Raw genomic sequence first — 18,940 nt, 5'->3', positions numbered from 1 at the left:
AGGTTAGGTTATATCTTATTGTTGCATTCTTGTAAATTATTCGACAAATCGATTGTATAATGTACAGTAACACAATCGTAATGGACGAAATGATTGAGCTGATTATTTACATTAGCAGAATTGAAAACAAGTTGGAAGTCATTTTGAAGGATTAGATTATCTTGAAAATTATTTTAGTTTTTTAGCTTTGTTTGTTAGTTAATGATACAATATGACAAAGAAATATTGTTCATCACACTGCAAAACTTTATTTTCAACCCCTCGCTCATTATCCGAAATCGGCTTCGTCTCGGTCTTGAGCTCGGATTGAAAAGAGTCATTTTGCGCCCTAGTGATGAAATATACTAATCGCAGCCCAATTAGCCTGATGGTTCGTAACTATTCTTCTCGGATGTCTAAATGCTAGTTTCTTGCGTCAACTTCAACATCGTTTATACTCTACTAACAGTTTCAAGTTGTGTTTCCAGTTCTTCCAGTGTCTCCCGCGCTCCCCTCACCAACTCCTGGATGGTCATATTCTGTCTGGAACGAAGAGCATCTATCTCTTCCTCCTTGGCTGCCAGCTGCTTTGCATGCTGTAACTTCTGATCTTCTAGCTCTCTGGAAGCAATCATTTTCTATGGGCACAAAAATCCCGTACAACAAAATACATAACACAGGAATGACAGATAGCAAACTACTTGTCAATTATGTTTTGCGGCGTTGAACCAGAAATCAAGAACCATAATTTTTATGCAACATCATTGCCAATAATTCTAAACGAGAATTTCATCAAAAGTTGTATTAATCGTAAAGTTGATTTTATTTCTAAAGCGGAACTTTCGAATACAGTCTACCTTTAGAGGAGGCATACCCTTCCTACTGTTAAAGGGTGTATACAATAAAGTGGTTGAATATTTCGTTCATTTGAAATAATATCTAACTTCTAACCCTTTAAACATTTAAACTCACTTTGTCAACGACTCTAATAAATTAGCCAATTCTTCACGGGTGGAGTCCAGGGCCGTCTGTGTTTCTAAAAAAATATATAAAAATTAGGAATATCTGCTTGTATAATTAACACAAACTATCGTTAGACATAATGAAGAAGCTTTTTACTTGTATTGCTCAATTTTGATTTTTTCTTAGATCACTTTGTTCAGTGTCCAATCCCGTGATAAAAGGTACTCTTCCGTAGTCATAAGGTAACAAAATCTTTGTTACTTGTAACAAAAACATTGTAAACTAGCATAGAAATGCCCCATTTCCTCTTCACTACTACACAGCTCAAGTTTTATTTATCATCTAGATTTTTCTATGGGGATAATTTCTTAGCATTCAAAGCCTCATTGATTACATTACTTATACGGTCCATTCTGTATAATTGTGGACGTAGCTTATCATACCAAGAAGGAAGACCTGTTCGTCAATTGGGGATATTGCAACATTTTGTTTACATGAAAGTACAAAAATACGTCATAAAACACTTGTGTTTACTCACAAAACTGTTAATAGATATACAAGATGGTAAGTGTAATTCGCCTATTGGGCCAGATGATGATTGGAGTGTACAATCGAAATCGATCATTTTTTACCATCTTTTATTTGTATTTACCGTCTTGTGAGTAAACAATGTAATTATTACAAGTGTTATTTGACGAACTTTTGTACTATCAGGTAATTTAATAACACGTACGATTCTGATCAAGTTATTTACTTTGTTAACTTCTGCTTTCTACACACATAACAGCTGACAGCTGATGTTACCTTTAAGGCACAACCTGAGACTCCCCACCTCCTGGTCCCTCTCTGCCTTCTGTATCTCCGATCCTGTAACATGTGACTTGATGTTGGGGGTCACCTCCCCTCGCCACAAAGTCTTCTCCTCCACGTACTGTCTACGGCCCATCCACGTCTCCAGTAGTCGTGAGTCCATCTTCGGAAGCGTCCTCTGACAATAAAATAAATACAAATGTCTTTATTATAGTCTGTTCACAAAATTTAGGTGAGGGGAAGTTCTCCCACTACTTTTTTGTTTGTATATGTTGAAGCTGATTGAGGTTTTGGGTTAGGCCTACCTCAGCTGGTTGAGTTATTGTTTCGAAGGATCAAGTGGATGGGAGAGATTTCTTCCTCTAAAACCGCCTACAAAATGTAAATGCTGTATACGAAGTTAATCAATCTCAATAGATAACTGCCTTTAATCGTTTTTGTGTCTTTCCTGCCATGTTTAAAATGTGTATAGCTTATTCTGACGAAACCTCGTGTGGACCTCTTTTTTTAGCCTGGCAATGGCGGAGTTTAAACAAAACCGCATAAACATATGTAGCAAGTTTAAACGACACTATAGTACAGTTTTTTAAGGATTGTCTGAAGAGGTATGTTTAGCCATTGTTATATTATTCACTTCCCAAAGATGAGTAAAATGTACTATGTGAGTGAAAATTATTATATTTTTAAATCCTTACATGCTATATTGGTTTGGCAGTAACTATTTAAAGTGCGCATATGTAGCACTTTAAAATTACTAGGTTAGCTTTGAAATATAATGTATTTTATCATGGAGTACGTTTATAACTGAATTTTGATGGGATTTCGAGCCAAAACCAAACTACAACCTTTCTTGAACAGGTAACACTATTTTATAGGTCCAAACGCTAAAGCTAAGATAAAAAATTTAATTTTGGTTATTCTATGCTTTGACAAAGTTAAGTTAAATGTCTTGTAAGATTAAAGATAATCCAATGTGACGTTGAAGTTACGCTTTGCGTCTGTCGCCGCGGGGAGAAACATCGTAAAATGGAACAGCCGACGTTTGTGTAAGTTACGCACATTCTGGATCCCTCGAACTGCATACCTAATTATAATCAAATAGTATCCAAATTCCAACGAAAAAACTTAATGATTGGGTTCAGCTCATAATTATTGAGATCGTTAATCAATACTAGAACATCAGAACATTTTAAGATATGTTTCTAACATCAGTGTTGTTAAATGCATCCACTCACACTGTAAGTTGAAGTTAAAATTAGTCCATTACTCATGCGGATATCATCCACACACACAAACGCGAGCTATCAGTGTTTTCAATGTGATGAGAACACTACTACTTGCACTATTCATCATTCAATGTTTGTGGACTCTAAATTACGGTAATAGTTTTTTGTGAAAAACAGGCACAAAATAGATAAGCAAATTAATTATAAATTCATATTATAGCAAAAGTAGGCTATACCACTTGTCTAGTAGCTATTTTTTTTAAGTATATCCGGTAATATCCAGTACGCTACGTATAAAGGTAATCCTTGGCACTGATTCTGAGTCAAAATTATAAGTGTACAAACTAGTTTACGACATAAAGGATTTAACAAAAAACCCTTGACTAAGTAACAGCATAGCCGGAATATGTCCACCATGATATTTTATTAGCCCAAACTCAGAGTAATAAAACAAAATTTGTTTTGTTTTATTACTTATTACTCTGAGGCCCAACCTATTCTGTATTCCTTCCTTTACCTACCATGCAAAGGGTCTGTATTTGCTCGTTGTGGTTGGCTTCAGATCAAGCAATAAAAAAAACTTTAGTCTAAGAAAAACCAAAATGTGTCACTTGAAATATATTCAAACTTACCAAATATTACTTCACGTGGTATTCTTTCACTGAGTAAACATAAAATACTACAGATTGCATTTCATTTTTCAACTACACTAATTATTTATTTTAGAAAAATGACAACACGGTAAATATAAACAATGATAATCAAAACAGCTGTTTTACTATTTATTTATCTTGTATTCCAATGCCAGTATAATTTCGTCAAATATTAATAAATATACACGTAGATATAACCATAGGTAAAACGAGTATGTTTTATCTATGATATAACGATATATAACGATGGATTAAATGAAGTTTTCAAGGTTTATAGTCAAGATAGTTTTTTATCTTATATATTCCTTTACAAACGATTACGATTAAGCCTTCATGACATGGAGCCAAATTTGGATCTTGGTTTGTTCACATGATGATTTGGAAAATGAAGATGATACTGTTTCAATGAGTGAAGGAAAAAGAAAAAAATATAACGATAAAACGTTTTGCCACCAGTAAATCAAAATAATGATTAACTATATCTACATCCTTGTTCTGCTATCGCTGATACCAGTTTTCTTATTCATATTGTTAGTTTGTTTCGTATTTTACCAGTTAGGCAACAAAAATATTTATTCCTCGACGAAACCGTATACTCAACGTAAAACACTGGTTGTAGGCCTTCTATGATAATCAATACACACAAGATGACATCATTATTTGACAAGGTGGTGTTGAGTGAGTAATTTCCTAACCAAAAACATAGAATCTTTTTTCATCTAGATAATGACCATTGATAACAATTTTGTTATAAACGTGAGCTCATCTTTCCTGATGTCCAACAAAATGTTTTCGGCAAAAACAAGCTCAACGAAAGTGATCGATGTGGCAGTGGCGGCGAAGCCCCGTTTTCCCAACCCTAACCCTAACCTAGACAGCGCTGCGTGCAGTTACGGTGCAGCGAGCACAGACCAGCTGATCGGGTAGTTCGGGGGACGGCCGCTGCCGCAGATAGCGCTGCTGTCGCGCCGGCGTTTTGCTCCTCGCCCGAAAATCCATACCGTATTGTTCGGTGTGCTGCCTGTGGAAACGGCTATCGTCCGCAACTGCTCAGGTAGGTGTATCCTGAAATATAACAGTGTAATTATGTGATAAGTGATAAGACATGTAGGAAAATAAAGAGAGGAAAATGGGAATTTTGAGACTTAAAAAATCGATAAGGGTTGTTGATGCGACTGTAGTGACATATTGCCCTAATGTAGCCTACTCGTATATGTAAAAGGATTAATTTTAAAATTACCGTAGTATTTTTGTGAGGGATTTTTTTTAAATTATTCCTGAACATATTGAGGTTTGGTGTTAATCAATAATTGTACAATACGTGATGCAAGAGTTATTTTAACTAACATTGAGAGCAAAACAATACTTAAATGTGAATGAGTGTTCAAAATGAGGATTTAAATGTGTGTAGGTTTGTTTAAAAATCCGTCAATAATCGAATACTAGTATATTGAATTGTATCCTTATTATTCTCCGAGTTTAAAACAGTCAATTTTAGTACCGAAATCATGGTGTAAATTATAGCATACATTACCTAAACATGGTATAAAGCACTAATCATAAGAGTTTTCCAAAGCATTGATATGTATTGATTTTAAATATAGTTATAATCAATGTAGGTTCTACATGGACTGTGCGTCTGACTCAATTGATTTTAATAACTTTTTAACTAGCCAAATCTGCACTTTTGCATAAAGGAAGCAAGCAATATAACTAGTGCAGCAAACCCTCATTAATTGGCCTAATTGGATATCCAAGTCGTCTGGATTAAATTGAATAAACTTAACTTGCAGAAACGTAGCTTTGCGTTACAGTTTGAATATGCCTTTTATGTAATAAAAAAAACTCTCTACAGCTTGAATAGTGTGTTCTGAATTTCAGCTCTAAAACTTGCACAATAAAATTAATCGAGTAGTTTAAAATTACCCGAATGGATTTTTCTCAAACCGTTGTCAAATAGTTGTCCGGATTACGTGGAGGTCGTATTAACGAGGTTCACTGCATTCAGGAATATTTTTATCACTTCCTATGCAGACTATATTATAGACCTTTAACATGCAAGCGCAGGAACTGTACTGTATAGGGGAGCGGCGCGCCTATCTTAACGTGGGAATTAATTGTTGTTTCCTCTTTCAATTAAATATTCTTAAAATATCCTAGCATAGTTTGATGAGCGCTAATCTTTAATGAGTATATAATAAAGGGATTTTAAATTAATATAATTATATCATGTGGTTGCTATAAAAACTCTCAAAATTGTTATATTAAATTAAAAATATATACGCGTTTATTTTTTTATTATTAGTTGTGTTGATTATGAAATGATGCATACAATTAAGGATTCAAACTGTTGATGTCTGCTATGTCTATTATTTGACTGGTTAATCTGGTCGCCGCTGGTTGGCTCCGTTAGTTTTAAAATTTAAAGTTTTCCTAAATTACATATTCAATTGTAGTTTTGGTTTTAAAGAATAAATTATTTGATTGATTATACACACTTTATTAACATACTGTACTTAAAAAATCACATCACATCAGTATATATAAGTAAAAATATTGAAAATGTAACTCTAATTCATCTTTGCCTCATTTTCACATGAGTATTTAGTTTGTGTAACCTGTATAATGTGATATGTTGTTATTAAAAAAATATATACTTGATGTACGCAAAAAGGTATGATTGACGTCCCTGGAGTAGTCTGTATCTTCTCATCAATCAATACTACGCTAATACAATGTACCACCCATAGTTAAAACATTCAAATTCCCATAAAGCGTGCTTATAGTAAATATAGTAGGCTATGTTCAAAAGCATTTATTCTAAATGTACAGATTAAGAAAAATAAACTATATAGGCCTAAACTGTTTCAAATTGTTAATGGGATGTATTAAAGGCTAATGATAAAGAATATAACAATTTATTTAAAAGACAGCTAAACTGGTTGACGTCATCTTTAGCCAATTTAAAATTTCAAACTAATTAAATTCAAAACGTTAATAGAATAAATTTGTTTAGAGGAAAATTGTAAACAAATATGTAATCAACTTTTTTATACGTCTTAAAATAATTGGGCTACTAATGTGATTTAAATTTTGATAAAATAATTCATCTACACAAATGATATTTAGCAAAAGTATAGTAGTTTTTTTTTATTTGGATGGATGGACATTTAAAGAATAACCATAGATTAACTATTATATTAGTCCTTCAATGGAATATTATTGTTTTTGATTGTGACCTCTTTTAGAATAATAAAGGATTTTGTAATAATAGATTTTTGGACAAAATTTTAATGTAAAAGTTATACTAGATGATTTAAGGGCTGGTCTGGTAAAACATTGCATTTGATTACTTCTAATATTAGCTGTTGTCCTTGTGGTTAATTGAGTTCGTTGAATAGATTTTGTTTTGCGTGATGTTGTCGGAGATTGAAATTTATCAAACAATAACTCTTTATTTCACAATATGTAAATATATCGTCAACGCCACATAATACTACAATACACGAAAGCATGTCTATAACTGTAATACCGCCAAGAACAGGACGCGCAATAAAGTAGTGCTCACCAGCTGATTTCATACATTAGTGTTACCAAGTAAACCGAAGTAAGAACACAACACCCAATCAAAGCGTCTATGACGTCATACAAGATGCGCAGCAAAGTAGTGCTAACCAGATGATAATGCTTGACAATGTTTAACACGTAACCAATGAGAGCGTTTTGTCAACAATATACTTGACTACAGCACCTATGACGTCACAAAAGATGAGCGTGTCACTTACCTTAAAGCTGTAAGAGATCATGATTAGGTGCAAATTGGAGAATATTCCTATGTTCAGGAATTGGCAGATAAGGGTATACTATTCCTTTAGCGCGTACTATAGCCTATATGATGGTACCTGTCTCCTTAACCACTCCACAGATAGATGGAGGGCTAGGAGACAGGTTCCGCCATACATACTTTAGTAACATTTTCAACCAGGTAAAAGAGTGTGGTATCCAGAAAGGATTGCTAACTTGGACTCTAAAGTAAATCATCTTCCATATAACGCTTCCTAACGCTATATTAAACACTAATATTTTCAAAGGAGCCTAAGAGTTGTGCTCAGGAAATTGTGAGGGGGATATAATTTGTAAAAGTCGTGCCGTGATTTTACATACATATTATGCTATCTCTCAAGGAAGATTCGTTTTGTACCGATGGGGCGAGGCTAGTCTAGTGGTCAGAGCACGTGACTTATGTCGTGAAGTGTTGGGTTCAAATCCTACCAATTACCCTACCTTTAGCGATGTCAAATTGCTGTAACCCAATGGCTCAAGCTTTAGATTTATAAATTTAGACAAAAATAAAAGTTTAGCTACGTGAGAATACCTTTTCTGTATTTATCTTGGGTATTTTAATTATGTTTGAATACTGAAACAAACTCACGGCTTCAGACATTTAACACTATTAAAAATAATGAATGAGTTTCTTAAACTCTCAATAAAACTTTTGTGGTAATGCAGCAACTAGAGGCCCCCGAAGCCCAGATAAGACCGTTCCTCACCCATCAAGTACATAAAGATTCACATAAAGATCTCACAGGCAAGAACTGTCTCCGTCATGTTGATCTCTCTCCACCAAGAACCATACGATTATCCTAATTATCGTGATGGCGATACCTAAATCTTTAGTTACATTCGATAAAAAACTTTAGGAAAATTTCTAAGATAGTATGGCATTTAATTTCCATGAATCTTCCCAGAGGTGTTCTTCGCCGCGTTGTGAGTCGGTCTAGACTCTAGACTTAGACCTGCCAGTGTTCAATTAGCCTTAACGTCCCAATTAAGTAATGAGTCACTTTCCTGTCTGCTCTGCTACCTTCTGTACTGTGGCAGACAAACGTTTATTTCACAGGTAATGAAAACAACTGCGCCGTCGATGGATTATGAGTTACCCCAACATTTCTAGAGCATTTAGATGTCAACTTACGTCCAGTTAAGTGCGCTAATGTGCACTAAATTTTTATCTAATGTTTTAGGCATAATTTTTCTATGATTCATACATTACCATAGATAAAACATACTCCCTGAGTATATTTCTCATCCTTATGGAACAGCTGAAGCCAATTTTATTCCAAGCTCTGTCCGCTGTACTGTAAAGGTACTGGTTTGTTTACAATTTGTTTCTTGCTATTTCAGTCATTTAATACCTCGTTTAACCAAATAAAACGAATTAATCATAAACAACTCGTCCACTAGTTATATAACAAACTAGCTGTAACCCGCGGGCTTTGCCCCGTTTAACTTCTTAATTTTCAAGATTATATCGATCGCATGGCTCAATCACGTCCTGGTTGAAGTTTGTTCGCTACGCTCACTCACCTTTAGGTTGGAACTCGTTCGCTACGCTAACTCGCCTCCAGGTTGAAGCTCGTTCGCTACGCTCACTCACCTTTTGGTTGCAAATTAGCTGTTGTCATAAATGTAAAAGAAATAATAGTGCTGCACCCTGTTGGTAATCCTTGTAACTTTAATGCTATTGAACATCATAGAACAGAACCAACTTGTTTAATTGAAACAGCTGTTAAGATTCAATAATTCCATTTCTCATAAGGTTAACATGGGAAACTCCAGAGCCACTGGGGCGGAGCCCAAAAGGATTTTTGAAATAAGAATATGCCTATATGTTAATCGGGAATGTGAGCTATCATCATGCCAAATTTCAGCCCAATCCGACCAGTATTTTTCGCGTTCACTTGTCACAAACATACATCCATACATCCATACATCCAAACTTTCTCATTTATAATATTAGTAGGATAGTAGAAATTAGCCCTAAAATAACATAAACAAAATTTCGCCACACTAGCGATCAGTGTCAACGGACATGTACTAGACACGAAAACTAGCATCAAAATGTATAAAAGATGAGAAGTCTACTTGTGTTTAGTCTACCTATCACATTACTTAGAACACGGTAGGATTAGCAAATGAATGGTTTGAATTTGTTTGAACGCTTTAAAATCAGTAAAATTACAAAAGTAAAAAGGAAACATAAAAATTACTCTTTATACGAGTAAAATATAGGAAACCCCCCCTTCTTTATTGTCTTTAGTTTAAAAAGAGGAAAATTTATAAAGGAGTATAAATAATCAACAATTTCGTTGTTTGATTCAATATAGCGTCTTATTTTTTTTTAAGTGTACGCTCAAAAAGAATTTTGAGTCAAAATACTTGTTTACTTAAGTATATCTGTTTACTTTGTGTCAAAATAGTACAGGTACTGCAAAACTTTTTTATTATTTTTTATTTCAAATTGTAACCTCCTACAAGAGTATAAAATTGTTAAAAGTTGTATATACATAATGAGTTTTAAGTTCATTGGACTGTTTTTTTCATAATCTAAATACATTTTGATTCTGAAATACTAGTTTTACTATTGCTGATTATTTTCAAAACATTTCATTCGTTCATACTATTACCTATGGGAGCGAGCTGGTCTAGTGGTTGGAGCGTGGGACTTCGGTTCCAGAGGCCCCGGGTTCAATCCCGCCAAATCACGAATGGATTTTATCAATGTGCTAATGCCGCAACCCCTAGGTCTAGCCTGAAGTAATGTGAAAAACAATTCCAGGCTCATGTCTAGCGTCCTAGGACAAAAACTACTAATACCTATATAGTCAACGGTTATTATTTTATACGTTTTGAATGGAAATAGCTTCAATCCTATTCTCTCCAATTTATCGACAACATAATGGTAGGTGAACGAGCATACGACACGATAACGCTGGCAAGATCGACCGGTTAAACTGGATAAAGCCGATTTAACGTGCCTTATTGATATCCATCGTTATTGGTGTTAGCAATTAATACTCATTGATCCTATATTTTTACATTACATCACGTTCCACTTGCTGAGCTAAGCATTCAGGATAATAGTAAAAATCGTGAATTGGAAAACTTATAATCTATTTTTGGATTAGTAAAAGTACATACTATGAATACCTGATTAGAGATTACTCTAAACAATATTTTGTGATTTAAACACATTAGTGTACTGTCTTTCAAGACCAAAATAAATCTTGCCCATCAACTAGGTTAAACTCCTCTTAAAATTTTGTGAAAGTATTTTAAAATTAAATTTGGTTATACGATAATGAGTTTGACCACTAAATAAACATACCGTAATGCTCCTCTGGCATGACGTAATCATAGGTGACAGCAATGACATAATGTTGTATTTTAGTTATATTTTAAACAATTAAAACAAACAGCTGATCACAAACGGCCAAAATTACGCCATTGCGTCGCCTATGATGACGTCATTCCAGAGGAGCATTACGGCATGTACTGTATATAGTACTTGACTACAGTTACTCTGTGCTATATCTTGTACTGAGAAGACGCACATGCATTTAATTTACTTATTGAAAATACTTGATATCAAAATAATCATTACATCATACATTCCAACCTTAAAAGAAAGGGATAGCACTGATAATCTATTTTAGTCGTTTCACTCTAAAGTTAATTCTAAAAGCACATTTCTGCACAGGTGTCTAGTTCAGCAATGTTAGCTAGAGCATTAATTTCCTGTGAGCTTGTTGTATAACAGCCTCAAGGGTCTTCTTCCATGATACCTCGACCGACCTTCAAGCTTCGAGCTGTACCGACTCTTTGATTACGGTATATACAACGTATAAATACTACGAAAAACGGTACGGTTATATACAGACAACACCTAAAATTATAACCTAACCTAACCTAAGGGCTTACCATGTTTTGGGTTAGGTTAGGCTAGGAAGATTTTGTTATTTAAACCACTGTTATTCAAATCTCATTTGGAATTCTATTTATCGGCGTGGTCGGTATTATACCAAAGTACCGTAAAAACTTGAATGAAATTGTTGTAGCCTATGGGTTACTAAATGGATCAACTTATTTTTTAGTTGTTTTGTTCGATTGAAATTTGTAGGATTTTCAAACCTTAAGAGTTTATTTAGGACTGACTACGAACAAGATTGTTTAGTTTGGAAGAAAATCCTTATTTAATAGTTTAAAAATCAAGGGCTTTGATTTTTACATTTGTATTAGTTTAGGTAGGGGGCCTACCTAATTAGATAACTGTGACACGAAAATATGTGAGGGTTGAGTTTTTTGTCCAGTTAAAAGTTTTAGTGTGGAAGTGTGTATATAAATTTAGTTGGGTAAAGTTCAATAGTTCAGTTAGTTTTAAGTTTCTTGGTAATTAGTAGATATCATTATATTAGTTTTACGGATAAAATTTAGTTTGGATTTAATTTAAGTAAAAGAATAAAATACACTTATGTCTTCCAGTTAGTTTTCATTCAGTCATTTACAATAACAACAAATAATCTGCCTTACAAATCGGATGCATATAAAAACATTTGTAATATGCATTATCATGGCTTAACTACAAGCTGTCTACAATTTTATCTATGTTGGGTACGTTGTAATGTTTTGATGTACATGATAGATGTTTTTTTAGCTAGATTCAACTTATAAAATTAATTATCCTATTGCACATAGATATACATTGAAACAGTATCATTTGAGATTAATTATAGGATGTGGTGGGTTCGTAAAAGTCGAGAAAATTTGGTTCACTGACAAAGGGGTTCAACAAGTTAAGTTGTATCAGAGGGATTTCGTTTCCAAAGTTCGACTTTGTCAGCGGCTTTGCAAGGTTTTATACGGGAACCAATTAGGAGGGTTCTTAAGTTATTTTATACTCATACTATACACTTCTTGTTATCTAGATGCGTATCCATGGATTTTGGCCATACTCGTTTTGTATACTCGTTCATACTTCCTTATCTGTATGATTGCATAGTCGCACCTACACGAAAATACAGAATCTCAATTACCAATGCATGACACTATATTTAATGTATGTTGCTTAATCAGCTGTTGAGCTATTATTTCAAGGTAAGGGTCAAGTGGAGGGGATATATTTCTTCCCCTAAAACCGCCTAAATGTTGTGAACGATATAGCGCGTCTTGAGAAAGAACGCACAATTAATTGATGATAATTTAAAAATAACATTTAACACGTCGACTACAGCAAAAAATAAAAAATAAAAACAGTATACAAAGTAGACGGAGGCTGTGATGACGTCATATGTAAGGGGCCCCCGGGGGGGGGGGGGAGGGGGCCGGTAGACATAAAGCCCCGCAACGTCCCCGGAATATTAAGCACTGCAGGACAGGAAGTGCCTATGGGTGAATGGTGGCTACGGTTTCTGCAACTCCTGTCAGTTTTGGCAACCAAGATAATGTTTTAAACTCATTTTTGAGGGTCCTTTCTGCTATTATATTATTTAAGTGATACAATCTAATATTATGTACACTGTTAAGGCCATTAACAAATGCAGGCATATGGCCCATCAAAACGGAACTTAAGTGTGTGTAGATATCCCGAAGATGAAAATTATTGGTCTGGAGAAATTTAGAAACTCTGCCCCAGTGAACACATAACAAAATCATGTGTTCGCTACATATATAATTTTGTTATGTGCTCGCTGCTCTGCCCCACAGGCCGATTTCCAAAGTGCTACGTTTGACATGCTTCCAAAGTTATGATTTGGTTTAATTTTTTAATGAAATAGCTGGTCTATGCAATTAACTGGTGTTTGTTTATTTACTCGAAAAAAGATGTTTGTGAATCTTTATTTAGATTGAGGAAATATTGTGCATTATTTTGTAAGAGGGTGTTTTTTGGTGAAAGGTTGTTTAAGTTTTGTAAAGTATTGATCACAGTTTCATTTGTAATTTATATAGTCTACATGTAAAGAGGCTTGACTAAAAGTGACAAATTATGATAAAACATCTCATTCATGAAGCATGAATATTGCTGCACTAAGGTATGTTGTCATCTTTTGTATCCATTGTGACATCAAAAGTAGGGGTTTGAAAGTAAGTAGGTTTACACTTTTAAATTTGATTATCTTTCCAAAATAAATAATAGAGTTGCTGTAATTTTTAACTAATTTAGAACTACTTATACACAGTAATGGCTTCCTAAGTCACATTGTTGATTGTTGTTGAATTGCTGATAATGGTACTCAAAAATCTTAAGATGATCCCTTATTGGTTGACGTTTGGGAGAAACTTATGTTTTTGGATTCGGAAAAACTAGTATAGAGATTTCGCTGCATTGAGACCAATACAAATGGGAATAAAACCGACAAAACAAGAATTTAGCCGACACATAGTACAATCCAGCTCTGTAAATCAAATAAAACAAAACAAAAGCGTATAACAATATGTGAACCAATTTTGGTGTAGGTTTCGATAAATTTAAAGCTATTTAAAGCTCAATGTAAAACGGGTCTAACAAACAGTTCCCATTTCGTCCACCCGTTTTATCCCTTTATTTTCGACGTTAAATAATTTAATCGTCGTCGTGATCTAGTTCATCTCCTAAACCGTGGGAAGACGACGAAACTTTTTAGGAAATTTAGGAAATGGATATTTGATTCCCGTCTAAGCGTGTGAGCATACCAGCGTTTATCCAGAATAACATAACCAAGGCGGGCTGTGATTTTTGAACCGAAACTGATGATGTAGGAACACTGACCGTCTCAAGGTTTTTACAGTTACAAAATATAACTAAGACTCTTCCTGAAAATAACTCCAATTTTTATGTGATTAAGTTTTTTGTGGAAAAACGATTTGTCTCTTTGTCGAGGAAGTTATCAAATACGGAAAGAGTTCCTCGTTTCAATGACGTTTTAAAAAAAATGTTATTTTACTTATAAGATAATTTTTTTACAGCCTCAGGTGAATTTCGATCCATCGGGACAAAATATTATCACTTAGCTACAACTCTTTGGGGATTTGCGGGATTTGAACCCGGGTCTTTAGACCTGACCCGCGCTCTGACATTTAGAACTCTAGACGAGCCTAGACCCATATAATGGCTGTATTTGAATAAATAAACGGGGTGTTCCTCGGGTCATTGACTTACCTAGAAAATATATAACGTCAAACGTAATTTAAAAACAAATCTTTATTTTATTGTAAAATATTTGACTTATTATAAACTCATTTTATACATGAAGAGAATCTGACTAAGTAGATTGTAAATTTAGCTCAGGCTGAAATCGTCTTTAGTCAACTCCAAAGGCGTGCAAAATTCGAAAGAAAGTCAACCTCACGTACAAGGAAGCTAAACAAGTAGGATAGTCCTATTCGGATCCTTGTTTGCACAGTATCTATTTGTATGGTGTGTTTACTTCTGCCTTCTTGGGATAGGGAAAATGAAATACGATAAGTTAATAAATAACTCTCCGATTAATATAGTTACGTGTTTAAACTACGGTACTTTAGTCCAATTAATCTAACCAGGATAACCGTATTTTTTATCCAACGTAAAACGTGTGGTTTAGTTAGTGTTTGAAAGATGAACAGAATGAAAGTGAGTATAAACCTGAAACACTACAAACAAAAAATTGTATTCAGTTTTTTAATCATTAGGTTTGTCAAATTTTATTCAGATTTGTATTTACTAATTTGTAAAAAAATTCATTTAGGCTTCGATTTGTTTGTGATGCAATTTCATTTACTTGACTTTGTTACAGTAACTTGTGAAACTGCATAGGTAGTAAAAGTTAACCACACTTACAATCACCCATTATGTATACGCTTTATAGTAACTACAGGAAAAATATAATGTATAACACGAGCGCAAAGTCTCTTTACTGCACTCGAGAAACTTTCCGCATTTCTCTCTAGTGCAGAAAAGTGCCACTTTGCGCACTAGTTACACAAATAACTATTTCATCTTATTTTCTCAGCAATATTATAAACACCGCATCTCTTTGGCTGTAACGCATTCTTTAACGTTAGTAATTTAGATAGTAAGATCTGTAAACAACAATCAATGTACAAAACTACGTATATTTAAAAATGTAAGAATAAGTCACATTTCCTCTTACAGTCGGTATATTAGTTATTACTGAAAGTCAACAAGGACTTCCAACCTCAAAACTGGACCAAATAGAATGCGGTCCAAGAGGTGATGTTAAGTGTAAACGGAAGTACTTCCTCGGCACGCGTTCCCGTTTTGGAACGTTTGAGCCGTGATCGAGTAATAATAGACAGGAGGAGGGAGCTAAATCTGTGCCTGGGGGACACCAGATGTGAGGACGTGACGGCGCGACAGACATGGAAACAATCCACTGTGTTAACTGGTTCAATCCACAATAATTGAATATGTATGTGGCAAGGGGGATACAGGTAGTTAAGCAATAGAAAGAGTGATTTTCATGGAGTGCTCGGTACGGACTAAATAATGAGTTGGAGGTTAGATGTAGTTTTGCGGGACTTCCCTTCTGGAGGGTCCAATTGCAGTCAACCGGTAGAGAAGTTTGGATAAATAGTTTATCAGCTTTATGCCCAGGATGAATAGAGATGGATCACAAAGCCAGTAGGATTTCTATTCAACGGCCTAGCACAAACCAATCTATTGACATGATCTATCAGCTATTACCCATAGAACTCAATCGGAATAGTTCAAAACTACTAATGGATATAAAGGCCTTTAGATTTTTCCCTTAGAGTTAGATTTTCGTTATTTCCTTGAGCATTTTGTACATGAAATAAAAACATACGTATTTATATTATTGTATCTATCACAGTTGTTTTCATTTGGAAATTTAACTTCCGGGATTATTCTAATAAGAGATGAGTTTCCTGATGTACCGTACATCACTCGAACCTATCCCAACAAAAAGTAATATAGAACATATTTAAAAAGTATGCGCAATTGAAAGGAAAAATCAAATAAACACATAAACCCAAAGACTTAATTAACTTTTTACTTTGTATGAAAAGGTCAGCGGCCACAAAATGTGAGGTAGATATTGCAAGTAGCGCTGGCAAAGGTGTGAAATTTCATATTCCCCCCCTCTCACCCCCCCCTTACATCGCGTAAATCCTCACAATAAGCCCCTTCCTTCCAAAATATATACATTAAATTACACAAATGGGCACATTAATGTTCCAAAAGACCCTGAGGGTTTCTAACTCGTTAATGTAGACAATTTTTTGCAGTAAAATTATTTTTTCAGCTTATAAATTTCAAACATTTAATTTTGAATACTATGAGTTGACGGTGCTGTCTCCAATATTTTACGAAAAAAATGTTTCCAAAAGAAATGAAATTTCAAATTATATATTTATAGTAAAAGGTCTTAGTCTGATTTCACCTATCCAATGGTGTTATATGTAGTCCTCAGTGTAGGTTTAAATGTTATAGAGTTGGTTGGTTATTGCATTGAGTTTAATAGACATAAAAGGGTTTAATGCGTCGCTTGCTGAACCCAGCAACCTTGGGTTATGGTGGTTATGGTCAGATGGAGGTCGTTATGGCGTTTCATAACACCTTAACCGTCTACACCCAGCATTAGACCCAGAAGCGATTGGACTACTTCTGTAATATGATTTGAAGACGTGTACGATATTTTATGGTGTAGGATTTTTGAAATAGTTGATCGATGTATTATTTGCATTAAAATGATAATGTTTGCTGATTTGCGTCGTTTAATATTTAGGCAATTGATTAACGGAAATTCCAGCGAGAATTGAAAAATTCCATTTTATTTAAGTAATAGCATTGTCAGTAGAGAAGTTGCTAGTTATCTTTAACTCAAAGGGAGCACAGTGTTGGGCCTCCTTAAAGATTGTTCTGACGTTGATGTTCTATTTATTCTCAGTTTCCAATGTTAATTAGTTTACAATCAGTTGTCGTTATGGTTTGTCCTGATTGAAAAGTTAGTGCACACTGCTTAAGAATTAAATATGTATTTCACAGTCCATTTAGCTGAAGGACAATTTATTAATTGTTGTTATACAGTATAATTTATTCAAAAGTCATCCTTGGCTCATATTAACATAATAAACTTTGTTTGTCGGATTCGTAGTACATCTAATATAATATTTTCTTGATAATGATCAAATGCTTGGTATTCAGATACAAATACCAATCTTGACTTTGATACGGAGGCTGGCTTACCGTGACGAATCGATATCGTATTACGGCAAGAAGTGATTACATAATCTTGCCAGTGGTGCAAAACCTTAACGGCCTCCGAAATTGTGAATACGACGTATATATTTGATTACAATATTAATATAGTATACAGGGTGCACAACGGTTTGGCCCAACAAACGTTAAAAAAACCTTTTTTATTGAAAATCCGCCATTATTTTAGTGGGTTCGATTTTAAATTGTCACTTAGGCACTTTTCTTTCAATGTTGGGATCATTACATGTAGAAATATATGTCCGAAAAGAAAAAAAAAATAAAACTAGGTTGAAAATCCAAGACATTTTACAAATTTTAGAAGTAGAGCGTTTTTTGAAGGTGAAGGAGTGCGATTTTCGAAAAACCTCTATAAGCGTCTTGTAGAAAATTTAATTCCTGACCATGAAAATTCTTTCAAATCTTTGCTAGCTCTAACCGTTTTCGAGCTATAGCCGTTAAAAAAATATGTTCTTCTCAAAAAAGGCCCGTTTAAGGGATTTTTGGGTGGGTTGTACTGTAATTTGAAAATACTTTTGGATTTTATGGTGGTTTAAGTCCGAGATGGACTCCTAGCTATTCTAGAAGTGGGTAAACATTTGTAGAACTGATCAGTGAGTCAGTGAGTTACACAAGCGGCTATATATACCGTTAAAGTATGCGTGCGGTCTGATACACCCTGTATACTTTATACAGAAATAGAAGTTATGATACTGCAGTCTTTGGAGTAGATCCACCAATCCTTTATTTCAGTGTTAAACGGAAGAAAGTCAGGCTTAGAAAAGTTTACCAACTGATCTGAACTTCAAAGTCTATAATCTTTCTTCTCTTGGCTCGAAACCGAACTAACTGTATTATTTGATTTTTAGTTAACAATCCTGGCTGATGGTTCTGTCAGCTGATATTAGTCGATACCAACGTATCATCAGTAATTCCTCAAATCTCTCGACTGGGAGACAGATCTCAGATCGATGTGACTGTGATGCTTGGAATGAGACAGTGATTCATGTAGTGAACGATTGCCCTTTTCATCAGGTGGGATTCCTCGACTAAAAAATCAAGATAAAGACCTAGATTTGGCCTTGAAGCGTCATGACCAATGTTACAGTTTTCACAAGTTATATAATCGGTTTTATTGGATTTCAATGAACGCACGTTCAAAATACAAACGTTTAAATAGATTTGGTTGGGTACAATTCTCTTAATGTTAAATATCTCTGGATAACAACACCTAAACTACAACTCAATTTCCATTACTAAACCAAAACTGCAGGTTT

The 18,940-nt window shown here is 34.4% G+C and overlaps 1 protein-coding gene across 1 annotated transcript in view; it reads left to right on the top strand.

Moving 5' to 3' along the window:
* Positions 1-4,649: 4,649 nt before the first annotated feature.
* The window catches only part of LOC129002451 (microtubule-associated protein futsch), a 272,549-nt gene continuing 258,258 nt past the window's right edge, over positions 4,650-18,940 (top strand). Inside the window, exon 1 of the mRNA XM_054430265.1 lies at positions 4,650-4,685. The gene's annotated coding sequence lies outside the window, so the exon portion shown is untranslated. The remainder of the gene's footprint in view (positions 4,686-18,940) is intronic.

This window comes from Macrosteles quadrilineatus, unplaced genomic scaffold (assembly GCF_028750875.1).
Source record: "Macrosteles quadrilineatus isolate MER2022 unplaced genomic scaffold, UCM_ALF_1.0 Scaffold_9__3_contigs__length_116548681, whole genome shotgun sequence".
Taxonomy (NCBI): Eukaryota; Metazoa; Arthropoda; class Insecta; order Hemiptera; family Cicadellidae; genus Macrosteles; species Macrosteles quadrilineatus.
The sequence above is the reverse complement of the archived record's forward strand: the minus strand, read 5'-3'. Positions and strand labels throughout refer to the sequence as shown.